Source organism: Aquarana catesbeiana, linkage group LG05 (genome assembly GCF_042186555.1).
Source record: "Aquarana catesbeiana isolate 2022-GZ linkage group LG05, ASM4218655v1, whole genome shotgun sequence".
Classification (NCBI taxonomy): Eukaryota; Metazoa; Chordata; class Amphibia; order Anura; family Ranidae; genus Aquarana; species Aquarana catesbeiana.
In genome coordinates, this window is record NC_133328.1 from 591,014,026 (window position 1) to 591,027,322 (window position 13,297).

The 13,297-nt window shown below is 42.1% G+C and overlaps 1 protein-coding gene across 1 annotated transcript in view; it reads left to right on the top strand.

Moving 5' to 3' along the window:
• Positions 1-13,297, top strand: part of LOC141146079 (fibrocystin-L-like) — a 491,542-nt gene that overhangs the window by 107,451 nt on the left and 370,794 nt on the right. The window lies entirely within an intron of this gene.

The window sequence follows — 13,297 nt, forward strand, 5'->3', positions numbered from 1 at the left end:
TTAAATGTACAATGTGTTAAAATAACACATCAGGTAAAATTAACATGAACTGCCTTTCATTGTGTTTGTTCTCCTGAATGACGTCCAGTGTGAGAAGTATGTACATAAGACAGGATCTATAAAACTTTGACATGTTTTCCTTCCTCCTTTACAGATGGACAACCGATGGTCTCTCAAGTCACGCCATATTATGGCAGTCTGAATGGAGCAACAAGACTTACCATCATGGGGCAAGGTGGGTATGGGAAAAATGATTTGCCACTGGCACATAGCTTTTTATAGACAAGAAGACAAAATATGTGTAGAGCTAAAAAATGGGAGGGATAAAATTATGTAATGCTTAAGGAGCTAGCAGTTCAAAGTTCGAAAGTTGACAAAAAAGTCTTTGAAAAAATAGGACGAATGAGATATAGAATCCTCTGGAACAAATCTTTGACCGTGGTACCAATCCTCTATGGAGAGAGCCCACACACCACCAATGACAATGAAGAGGCTTACCAGACTTGGTGGACCCGACAAGGCGTACGCCAGGTGGGGTCAAACAGGCTTGGGTGGTGCTGGGCTGGAACAGATGCTGAAGAGCAGGGATGGTGGAACGGCTTCCACGTGACTGTGTTCCTTGGACGTGGTCGGGCTCAGAGGTCGTGGTACTCAAATCCGTGTTGGGACGTATAAAGGAGGGAAAGGATGGGCCAAATAGTGTGAATCCGTATTGATGAATACGGATCCCTTGGGTAGGACCCCACTGTCGCCATCCATCCACAGCGCTGTTTTTAGACATTTTTTATGTAAGTGTTTACTATTATTTTAATAAATTTTCATCAATACGGATTCACACTATTTGGCCCATCCTTTCCCTCCTTTATACGTCCCAACACGGATTTGAGTACCACGATCTGAGCCTGACCACGTCCAAGGAACACAGTCACGTGGAAGCCGTTCCACCATCCCTGCTCTTCAGCATCCGTTCCAGCCCAGCACCACCCAAGCCTGTTTGACCCCACCTGGCGTACGCCTTGTCGGGTCCACCAAGTCTGGTAAGCCTCTTCATTGTCATTGGTGGTGTGTGGGCTCTCTCCATAGAGGATTGGTACCACGGTCAAAGATTTGTTCCAGAGGATTCTATATCTCATTCGTCCTATTTTTTCAAAGACTTTTTTGTCAACTTTCGAACTTTGAACTGCTAGCTCCTTAAGCATTACATAATTTTATCCCTCCCCTTTTTTAGCGCTACACATATTTTGTATTCTTGTCTGTTCTTTACATTTGTTGTTTTTGTTAGCTGCTTTTCCCCCCTTTTTTCTGGTAGCGCAGAATCATTGTATATACATAGCTTTTTATAGCCAGAACTTGGTTATCAGGTTGTGGTATTGAACAAGGTAAAAAAAAAACAGATATTGCTGCATATTGTTGACTCACACCACTTTTCTCAATTTAAAAGGGGTCCTAATGCGTGCCCTTTCTGCGTAGAATTCACAGAGTAAAAACAAAACAAGGGTTGTAAAAACCACAGCTGGCCTACATTCTTGTAGGGTAGGGTAGGGTCTTTTCATCTTGTAAAGATAAAAAGTGTTTGGTCTACCAATCAGAAACCCCTCCAGCTTTAGTTGCTGATATTACGCTATATTTTAAGGGGAATATTTGACTGTTAAAAATAGATTCTAATGGAAGGAAGGGTCAAGGATATAGTATACATTACTTCATTCATGACATACACCAGGGTGCATATTATAGACCAAAAAGTACATATTTGCCAGCACACCATGGATCAACAAAAGTGGCGTCCAAGCAGACATCACATGCCTGATGAAGGGGTCCTGCGTGACTCCGAAACGTTGCTCTCTCCTTTTGTTATGATCATGCAATAAATAATCCGTTTGGAAACCACTTTTGTTGATCCATGGTGTGCTGGCAAATATCTACTTTGTGACTTGAACCAGTATGTTTTTTTGCTGCAGCACCCAAACTTTGAGAGCTTACCCAGGAACGGGTGCGATGGGAATATGAAGTATTACATAGTATAGATCAGGCACAAATTCTGGATGGGTGGAGCCTATATACAGTGGGGACGGAAAGTATTCAGACCCACTTAAATTTTTCACTCTTTGTTATATTGCAGCCATTTGCTAAAATCATTTAAGTTCATTTTTTTTCCTCATTAACCTCCCTGGCGGTATGATTATTTCAGATTTTAGGTGCTAAAAGCGGTACAATTATTTTGCACAGAAATTTGGCATTTTATATTATAGGCCTGTAATTCTTAGGAATAATTCACTTAAATCTGTCCAAACAAGAGTCTAGTAGACATCCCGGGTATGATAAAGTTTGAAAAACGAAATAAAAAATTATAATATAATAAATAACTATAAATAATTATAACAAATAATAATATAATAATAATAAAAATTATTCAATAATGTAATCAAATCAAAAACACTGACATGTGACTGCAGAATTGTCGCTTTCATTACTTTTAGTGTTTGGTGACGGATTTCCCCACAAATCACTATCGCTCAATTCTGCAAGTGATTCTAATTTATTATCACTGTTTTCTAGCTGGTCTAAAGCCACTTTTGATGTAAAGAGACAGTTTTGGTTGCTATGGACAATCTCCAGTTTCCAGGCAGAAAGAACAGTTTTTATAATATAAAACTGCATGCAGGACACTGGACAGACCACTAGGGACAAAGGGGATGTGTAATTATTTGATACAGTACTGTAATCTGTAAGATTACAGTATACTGTATCTGTACTGTGTGTTTTACTTTTTGAATTTGGCGCCGAACTCCGTCCCCGTGCGTCGCAACACTCGCAGAGAACGGAGCTCGGCACTGTGAATCGAGCAAGACACGGTGGCTCGCAGATTACAGTGGGGAGACATCGCAGGATCCAGGGGACAAGGTAAGTAACCTCTACAAGGATCCTGCGATGCAATCTCGAGTCTGGCTCGGCGATACCGCTTTTGGTATTGAAACTCCACCCCGAGCCAGACTCGGGAATACCGCCAGGGGGATTAATGCTCCCCATATTGACAGAAAAACACAGAATTGTTGACATTTTTGCAGATTTATTAAAAAAGAAAAACTGAAATATCACACGGTCCTAAGTATTCAGACCCTTTGCTCAGTATTTAGTAGAAGCACCCTTTTGATCTAATACAGCCATGAGTCTTTTTGGGAAAGATGCAACAAGTTTTTCACACCTGGATTTGGGGATCCTCTGCCATTCCTCCTTGCAGATCCTCTCCAGTTCTGTCAGTTTGGATGGTAAACGTTGGTGGACAGCCATTTTTAGGTCTCTCCAGAGATGCTCAATTGGGTTTAAGTCAGGGCTCTGTCTGGGCCATTCAAGAACAGTCACGGAGTTGTGAAGCAACTCCTTCATTATTTTAGCTGTGTGCTTAGGGTCATTGTCTTGATGGAAGGTAAACCTTCGGCCCAGTCTGAGGTCCTGGGCACTCTGGAGAAGGTTTTCATCCAGGATATCCCTGTACTTGGCCGCATTCATCTTTCCCTTGATTGCAACCAGTCGTCCTGTCCCTGCAGCTGAAAAACACCCACACAGCATGATGCTGCCACCACCATGCTTCACTGTTGGGACTGTATTGGACAGGTGATGAGCAGTGCCTGGTTTTCTCCACACATACTGCTTAGAATTAAGGCCAAAAAGTTCTATCTTGGTCTCATCAGACCAAAGAATCTTAATTCTCACCATCTTGGAGTCCTTCAGGTGTTTTTTTAGCAAACTCCATGCGGGCTTGTATGTATCTTGCACTGAGGAGAGGCTTCCGTCGGGCCACTCTGCCATAAAGCCCCGACTGGTGGAGGGCTACAGTGATGGTTGACTTTCTACAACTTTCTCCCATCTCCCGACTGCATCTCTGGAGCTCAGCCATAGTGATCTTTGGGTTTTTCTTTACCTCTCTCGCCAAGGCTCTTCTCCCCCCAAGGCTCAGTTTGGCCGGACGGCCAGCTCTAGGAAGGATTCTGGTTGTCCCAAACATCTTCCAATTAAGGATTATGGAGGCCACTGTGCTCTTAGGAACCTTAAGTGCAGCACAAATTTTTTCGTAACCTTGGCCAGATCTGTGCCTTGCCGCAATTCTGTCTCTGAGCTCTTCAGGCAGTTCCTTTGACCTCATGATTCTCATTTGCTCTGACATGCACTGTGAGCTATAAGGTGTTATATAGACACGTGTGTGGCTTTCCTAATCAAGTCCAATCAATATAATCAAACACAGCTTTACTCAAATGAAGGTGTAGAACCATCTCAAGGATGATCAGAAGAAATGGACAGCACCTGAGTTAAATATATGAGTGTCACAGCAAAGGGTCTGAATACTTAGGATCATGTGATATTTCAGTTTTTCTTTTTTAATGAATCTGCAAAAATGTCAACAGTTCTGTGTTTTTCTGTCCATATGGGGTGCTGTGTGTACAATAATGAGGAAAAAAAATGAACTTAAATGATTTTAGCAAATGGTTGCAATATAGCAAATAGTGAAAAATTTAAGGGGGTCTGAATACTTTCCGCCCCCACTGTGTGTATATATATATATATATATGATAGGAGAACTGGGGACTCTCTAAGCTTCTGATTATTGTATTATTTTGTTGAACTTTGTCATCTGTTCTGGGATCCAATAAATGCTATTCTCTCTAGAAAGAACCAAATCTGCTAAATGATATTCATCTGGAGGAGATTGTGTTCTAGACAAATCTGCACACTAATTTTTACACAATACTTATGTAGCACCCTCTAGTGTATAGTTTGGTTAGTGACTTGGAAACATCTAGAAACTAGTGGGTGGAGGTATAGAGGCAGGGATTTAAATATTTATGGGAGTTTAACCAATCCAAAGGCAGGAGGCCTGCCAGGGTGATAAGATGGATCCATAAATATTGAAGAACCTGGCCAGTTGGGGTTGTTGGTTGTTGTAGGGTGGAAGATGGAGTGCTGTGCTAAGGATCGTGAGGCCTAAGGGGACACCAGGGCTGGGGGGGGCTCTGCCTCCAGGCTGGAGCTGAGGAAGTAAGGAGAGAAAGCTAGAGAGAGGGATCTTTACCACCCTTCAGTCTTATCCAGGAGAAACCCTGTCTAGCATGGGAAGACCTTTACAGCAGGAGGCCTGAACAGCAGTCTTATCCAAGGCAGCAGGATTCCATAGTCAGCGTGAGTACCTCTACACCCGCAGGGCCTACAAGAGTAAAAGCGGCCAGATGCAATATTTAGCAAGCCTTCGTTGGGACAGTGTCACAGCTAACCCTAAATCCCTTGCTCTGGGACACTTTCAAGGCAGTCAGATGGGCTGGTGTTTTCTGCAAGTGTTGGGCCTTTGTGAGTTTCATCAAGGGGACATAGAGCCCCTGCAAGTGTTGGGACTTTGAGATTTTCAACAAGGGGGCATAAAGCTCCTAAAAGAGGAGCTTTGCTACTGATCCATTAGAGACTGATATCATTCCAGATGTGGTGCAGTCCAGGATCATTTTTTGTGTACATAGAGAAAGAAGTGTCCTCAGATTGTTCTACCAAGTTCAAGTTGGGCATCCCATAGTCCATCTTCCCCATCCAAGTTGTTTTCCCTCGATAAAACAACAACAATAAACAAGACCATGGACTGGTTACTGTCTCTGTGTGGAAGTTGGAAAATGTGAGATGCCTGGCTGTGCAAGAAAAGGGGGACCCAAAAATCCAGTGGCCTTCTAGGGGGTAGCGCTACACTAATAATTACATTAACTTATTAGTCCTTATGAAATATTTACAACACAACCCTGAAGTGAGAGTTTGTTCCAAGATAACTTAGAGTAGGACTAAATTAAAACATTATGAATGCATCATCTATTGTTACCCACTTAGATGCATATGATATCAATGAGTGCATATTTTTCTTCAAACTGTTCTGAAGATAGCTCAATGGGTTGCCACCACTCCACAACATGCAACAGTGCCACCTTGAGGGTTTGGGTGCAGGTTGCAAGAGATTCCACGGTGTCCAGGACATCTATGTGCTAGAAAGGGATTGCACTCCAATGATATCATCCCTAAAAAGTTTTATTGAAAGCCAGAGATAGCACAGGAAATATAATATGCCCACCAAAGAATTCTCCATATGTGCACACATACAGTGGGGAAAAAAAATATTTAGTCAGCCACCAATTGTGCAAATTCTCCCACTTAAAAAGATAGGAGAGGCCTGTAATTGTCATCATAGGTATACCTCAACTATGAGAGACAAAATGTGGAAACAAATCCAGACAATCACATTGTCTGATTTTTGAAAGAATGTATTTGCAAATTATGGTGGAAAATAAGCATTTGGTCAATATCAAAAGTTCATGTCAATACTTTGTTATATATCCTTTGTTGGCAATGACAGAGGTCAAACGTTTTCTGGAAGTCTTCACAAGGTTGTCACACACTGTTCTTGGTATGTTGGCCCATTCCTCCATGCAGATCTCCTCTAGAGCAGTGATGTTTTGAGGCTGTCACTGGGCAACACGGACTTTCAACTCCCTGCAAAGGTTTACTATGGGGTTGAGATCTGGAGACTGGCTAGGCCACTCCAGGACCTTGAAATGCTTCTTACGCAGCCACTCCTTCGTTGCCCGGGCGGTGTGTTTGGGATCATTGTCATGCTGAAAGACCCAGCCATGTCTCATCTTCAATGCTCTTGCTGATGGGAGGAGGTTTGCACTCAAAATCTCACGATACATGGCCCCCATTCATTCTTTCATGTACACGGATCAGTCGTCCTGTTCCCTTTGCAGAGAAACAGCCCCAAACCATGATGTTGCCACCCCCATGCTTCACAGTAGGTATGGTGTTCTTTGGTTGCAACTCAGCATTCTCTCTCCTCCCAACACGAGGAGTTGTTTTTCTACCAAACAGTTCTACTTTGGTTTCATCTGACCATTTGACATTCTCCCAATCCTCTTCTGGATCATCCAAATGCTCTCTAGCAAACCTCAGATGGGCCCGGACATGTACTGGCTTAAACTGGAAAAAGGTAATTTTACTGCGCTATCCAAATAAATGGTATGTAATGGAAAACAAGCCGCAACTATAATGTGAGACACACACACTAAATACAACATAAGAAAAAAAGCTGCACTATATAAATAGTGATTAAAAAAAATGTGACTTGAAGGGTATTCATCTAAACGAATAGAGATATGAAAGCTCCATACGTCACACTATTAAATGAATATTGAATGCAATCGCAAGTGAAATGTGCAGAAAATAAGTGAATAATGAAAAAAGCCCTCTAAATAGTAGTGACATACGACCACAACACCAAGGGAGATGTGATAGAGTGCGACAGGAAAGTTCCTCCACCTGTAATATTAATGCCGCTTACCAGCTTTTAAGATCTCTTGTTTAAGGAGATCGTAAGTGCCTGTGGCTCTTATCCCCAGCACTGGGTCTTTGAACTTGAATGGCTAGATGTCACCGGACTCTCTAAGCGGAGTATCCTCTGTACAGCAGATGTACGCTCATTCCCCATGAAAGAACATAAAGGTTTCCATAGCGTAACTCGTTTAAAAATTGTATTTATTAAAAATGAAAAAGTATTGCACTTACAGTTTTGCCGTATACATAAAGCATTTGGTATATAAAACACGAGCCGGCCGGCTCCCGATTGCTGCCCGTAGCTTCCGGGGCCCCTGGAAGACGTCACCTTTGACGAAACGGCGTAGGGAGGAGCGGCGCGCTGACGTCACCAAATACCGCGCTAGTCCCGGAATGTACGGGCAGCAATCGGGAGCCAGCCGGCTCGTGTTTTATATACCAAATGCTTTATGTATATGGCAAAACTGTAAGTGCAATACTTTTTCCTTTTTAATAAATACAATTTTAAAACGAGTTACGCTATGGAAACCTTTATGTTCTTTCATGGGGAATGAGCGTACATCTGCTGTACAGAGGATATTCCGCTTAGAGAGTCCGGTGACATCTAGCCATTCAAGTTCAAAGACCCAGGGCTGGGAATAAGAGCCACAGGCACTTAAGATCTCCTTAAACAAGAGATCTTAAAAGCTGGTAAGCGGCATTAATATTACAGGTGGAGGAACTTTCCTGTCGCACTCTATCACATCTCCCTTGTTGTTGTGGTCGTATGTCACTACTATTTAGAGACCTGAAATATCACCACTTGGAAGATCACTGTGAACTGTATATTCAGTGGGGCTTCTATTTAATAGACCATTGGAGGGGACTCAACCTGTTTGAGAAGTTTTTGATTTTCATTTTTTTTTTTTTCATTATTCAATTATTTTCTGCACATTTCACTTGTGATTGCATTCAATATTTATGTAATAGTGTGACCTATGGAGCTTTCATATCTCCATTCGTTTAGATGAATACCCTTCAAGTCACATTTTTTTATCACTATTTATATAGCGCAGCTTTTTTTCTTATGATGTACTGGCTTAAGCAGGGGGACACGTCTGGTACTGCAGGATCTGAGTCCCTGTCGGCGTAGTGTGTTACTGATGGTAGCCTTTGTTACGTTGGTCCCAGCTCTCTGCAGGTCATTCACTAGGTCCCCCCGTGTGGTTCTGGGATTTTTGCTCACCGTTCTTGTGATCATTTTGACCCCACGGGGTGAGATCTTGCGTGGAGCCCTAGATCGAGGGAGATTATCAGTGGTCTTATATGTCTTCCATTTTCTAATTATTGCTCCCACAGTTGATTTCTTCACACCAAGCTGCTTGCCTATTGCAGATTCAGTCTTCCCAGCCTGGTGCAGGTCTACAATTTTGTTTCTGGTGTCCTTCGACAGCTCTGGACAGGTGTCTTTTATACTGATAAGTTCAAACAGGTGCCATTAATACAGGTAATGAGTGGAGGACAGAGGAGCCTCTTAAAGAAGAAGATACAGGTCTGTGAGAGCCAGAAATCTTGTTTGTTTGTAGGTGACCAAATACTTATTTTCCACCATAATTTGCAAATAAATTCTTTCAACAATCAGACAATGTGATTGTCTGGATTTGTTTCCACATTTTGTTTCTCATAGTTGAGGTATACCTATGATGACAATTACAGGCCTCTCTCATCTTTTTAAGTGGGAGAACTTGCACAATTGGTGGCTGACTAAATACTTTTTTGCCCCACTGTATGTATGACAATGACAGTAATAATCCACCTATTTACAGTAATGGTATTCCACAGAAATGAGCAGTTAAGTGAGCCCTTGTGCATCAATGCATTTTGCTTTCTGCTTCCTCAGGATACACAGAAGGACAACATAGGGTTCACTATTTAGATGAAAAACACAAGTTATACTTATGCAAAGCATATAAATATTGCTACATTTCCATGCGTAATACATCCAAAAGAATTGTTCACCTTGCCTGGAGACATAAGCGCACACAGAAGGAAAACTCCCTTTGCGGGCACCGGGGCACAAGAGGAACCAGTCAAATGGCACCCACAGCTAGAATGTACTGTAAAATAGCCCATGATAGTACATAAGCCACTGAGGAAAGGGGGAAATATATGCATTTCCATGTGTACTTACAAAATAGCTAGTAAATCATATGAATAAATGAATGATTTCTAAAGCGCTGCAAATGCGAACTGAATCGCCTCAAGGCGCTAGATGCGTTCTCTGTTGTCAGCTTCTTAGAAGAGGTAGGTCTTGAGTTTTTTCCTGAAGGCCTGATGGTTTTCTTCCATGCGGATGTAAGTCAGAAGAGCGTTCCATAGCCGAGGTCCTTGGACTGTGAATCTTTGTTCTCCCTTTGCTTTGTAGCGGTATTTGGGAATGATGAGGAGGTTTTGGTTAGCTGATCGAAGACTGCGATTGGGTGTGTAGTGTTTTATTTTCTCTCAAAGAGGAGCGTTTCCTTGTATGCATTTGTGGGTGAGGCAGAGGGTCTTGAATGTAATCCGATTCTTTATGGTTAGCCAGTGTAGGCTCCTCAGGGATGGGGTAATGGATTCCCAGGGTTTTTTTCCAATCTTTCCCTGCCCTTTCCCTTGGCCCTTCCCCTCCAAAGCTCCCCTCCTCCTTTCTCAGCACGGACTTGGGACCGGCCACTATGCATCGATATGGGACAATGTGCATGACATTATTTACACTAAGTACCTAAATGCAACCTAGGCATTGAGTAAATTCCCCCATACCCATAAATTACTTAGTTGTAAGGATAAGGCCGAACAATTTGGGCCGAGCATACAGTAAATTTGGCCCAAACATTGGCTGTTCATCTATTCGGCGAACATCTGATTTGTCGAGGCGTTCAACCGTTTGTTTGGCCCGCCAAACAGCCCACAATGCACTGCGCGCAGCACAGTGCATCAGAAGCCCTGATTGGCTGAAGCAATGAGGCTTTGCCCAATCAGGGCACAGAACACGGCAGAGCTATGATTGGAGAAAATAATGATGACTGTGCCTAATCCTGGCTCATATCTCATAGACCCACCCCCACTATAAAAAGTTCCTTTCCAGAGCAGCTATTTGCAGTGTGATATTGGAGTGGAGAGAAATAGAATAGGGCTCTGTTCATTGCTACTAGCAAGTTAGTGTTCTATAATGTGCTATTCTGATTCTATTGTGAGTGTAGAGTGTCAGTATAGTGTGAAAATAGTGACAGTGCAGCGTAAGTGTAGTGCGACCTTCCTTTTTTACTTTAGTGTCAGTTTAGTGTGTCAGGGCAGGTTTACTGCAGTATATTGAAGTGTGTCAGTGTAGAGTGTCAGGGCACTTTTACTGCAGTACATTGAATTGCATTAGTGCACTTTTACTGCAGTATATTGAAGTGCGTTAGTGCACTTTTACTGCAGTATATTGAAGTGCATTTGTGCACTTTTACTGCAGTATATTAAAGTGCATCAGGGCACTTTTACTGCAATTTATTGAAGTGTGTTGGTGCACTTTTACTGCAATATATTGAAGTGCGTTAGTGCACTTTTACTGCAGTATATTAAAATGCATCAGGGTACTTTTACTGCAATATATTGAAGTGTGTTGGTGCACTTTTACTGCAGTATATTGAAGTGTATCAGGGCACTTTTACTGCAGTATATTGAAGCGCATTAGGCACTTTTACTGCAGTATATTGAAGTGTGTCAAAGCAATTTTACTGAAGTATATTGAAGTGCGTTAGTGCACTTTTATTTCAGTATAATGAAGTGCAACAGGGCACTTTTACTGTAGTATATTAAAGTGCGTTAGTGAACTTTTACTGCAGTATATTGAAGTGTGTCAGGGCAATTTTACTGAAGTATATTGAAGTGCGTCGGGGGAATTTTACTGCAATATATTGAAGTGCGTTAGTGCACGTTTACTTCAGTATATTGAATTGCATCGGGGGACTTTTACTGCAATATATTGAAGTGCGTTAGTGCTCTTTTACTGCATTATATTATAGTGTGTCAGTGGAGTGTGTCTGTGTAGTGAGTCCTCAAGGTAAAGTGCACCAAAAACCACTTTCCATTGATTAACCCTTTCATGACTAAGCCTATTTCTGACATTTGTTGCTTGCAAGTTAAAATCTGTATTATTTGCTAGAAAATTACTTATAACCCCAAAACATTATATATATTTTTTAAGCAGAGAATTTAGATTCTCTAAATTCTCTGCTTAAAAAATATATATAATGTTTTGGGATTATAAGTAATTTTTTAGCAAAAAATACAGATTTTAACTTGCAAGCAAAATGGCGATCGTTGCAATATTTTGTCACACTGTATTTGCGCAGCAGTTTTTCAAATGCAATTTTTTAGGAAAAAAGACACTTTCATGAATTAAAAAAAACTAAACAGTATAGTTAGCCCAATTTTTTGTATAATGAGAAAGATGATGTTATGCCGAGTAAATAGATACCCAACATGTCATGTTTTGAAATTGCACACAATCGTGGAATGGCGACAAACTACGGTACCTTAAAATCTCCATAGGTGGCGCTTTAAAAAAAATAACGGTTACCAGGTTAGAGTTACAGAGGAGGTCTAGTGCTAGAATTATTGCTCTTGCTCTGACGATCGTGGCAATTCCTCACATGTGTGATTGGAACACCATTTACATATGCGGGTGCAACTTACATGTGCGTTTTCTTTGCTGCACGAGCTTGCGGGACAGGGGAGCGTTAAAAAAAAGTATTTATTTTTTCTTATTAATTTTATTTATTTAAATTTTTTTACATTGTTACTTTAAAAAGAAAATGTGATCACTTTTATTGCTGTCACAAGGGATGACAGGTACTCTTTATGGAGGAATCAGGGGTCTAAAAGACCCCAAATCCTTCCTTTACACTTCAAAGTATTCAGATCGCCAAAAACGGCAATTCTGAATACTGTCTTTTTTTTTTAAAAGGGCGCCATTGGCAGCCGAGTAAACCACAAGTGACGTTGTGACGTCGCTTCCGTGTTTACAGAAAGAAGACTGGAACGAAGCCGTTTCCGGCTTTGTTCCAGTCTTACTCTAGCCTCCCAGTGGGATGGGAGGCCCGGGAAGAGCGGCGGAAGGCGGCGGGAGGGGGGAACGTCCCCTCTCACTCTTCTGGTATAACAACCGAGCTGCTTTTAGCCACATCGTTTGTTATCCCTGAAGAGCCGACTGCCCGCTCTGAAAAACGGTACTGGGATGATGCATGCAGCTGCATGCATCTTCCCGGTATAACCCCTTAAAGCCGAGGCCGCGTACGCTCGGCGAGAAGGAGTTAAAGTGCATCAAAGCGCACATTTTCCCATCTCTATTACATTTTAGTAATAACCCCCCCCCCCATCATGTCTGGGAGGCCAACAAGGAGAGGCAGATGTTCCCATGGCACTGTGAGAGGGCCAGCAGTGTCTGTGTCCACAGGTAAAGGTGTGCGTGGTCCGTCCTCAGGCAGGGCACCATTTCCTCTGCTTAGTGATGTTGCCCATGTGTCAGAAACCATGAATCAGACTGTGACAGAAGTACAGTTAAATCACACTTGTTTAATAATAATAAAAAAAAGGTAAACAGAGTAAACGTAGTCAAAACATAGCCAGAGTTCAGGAACCGGAACGGATAGTCATACAAGCCAAAATGTCAGGGAGCCAGAGAGGAGCATAGTAGAACAGCAAGCAGCATCTGGAGCCAGAAGGAATGTCAGCCAAACAAATCTTTAACAGGAACACAGGAGAGCGTCTCTATAGATGTGACCAAGGCGAAGGCAGAGATCATCTGGACTGAATTGTCTGTTAAAGCGATGCACTGTCGTATCGCAAAAAATGGCCTGGTCATTGAGCAGCCAATTCTTCCGGGGCTGAAGTGGTTAAACAAGTACCCAGGGTTGGATCTGTTAAAGCAGGCCAGGAGAGTCTG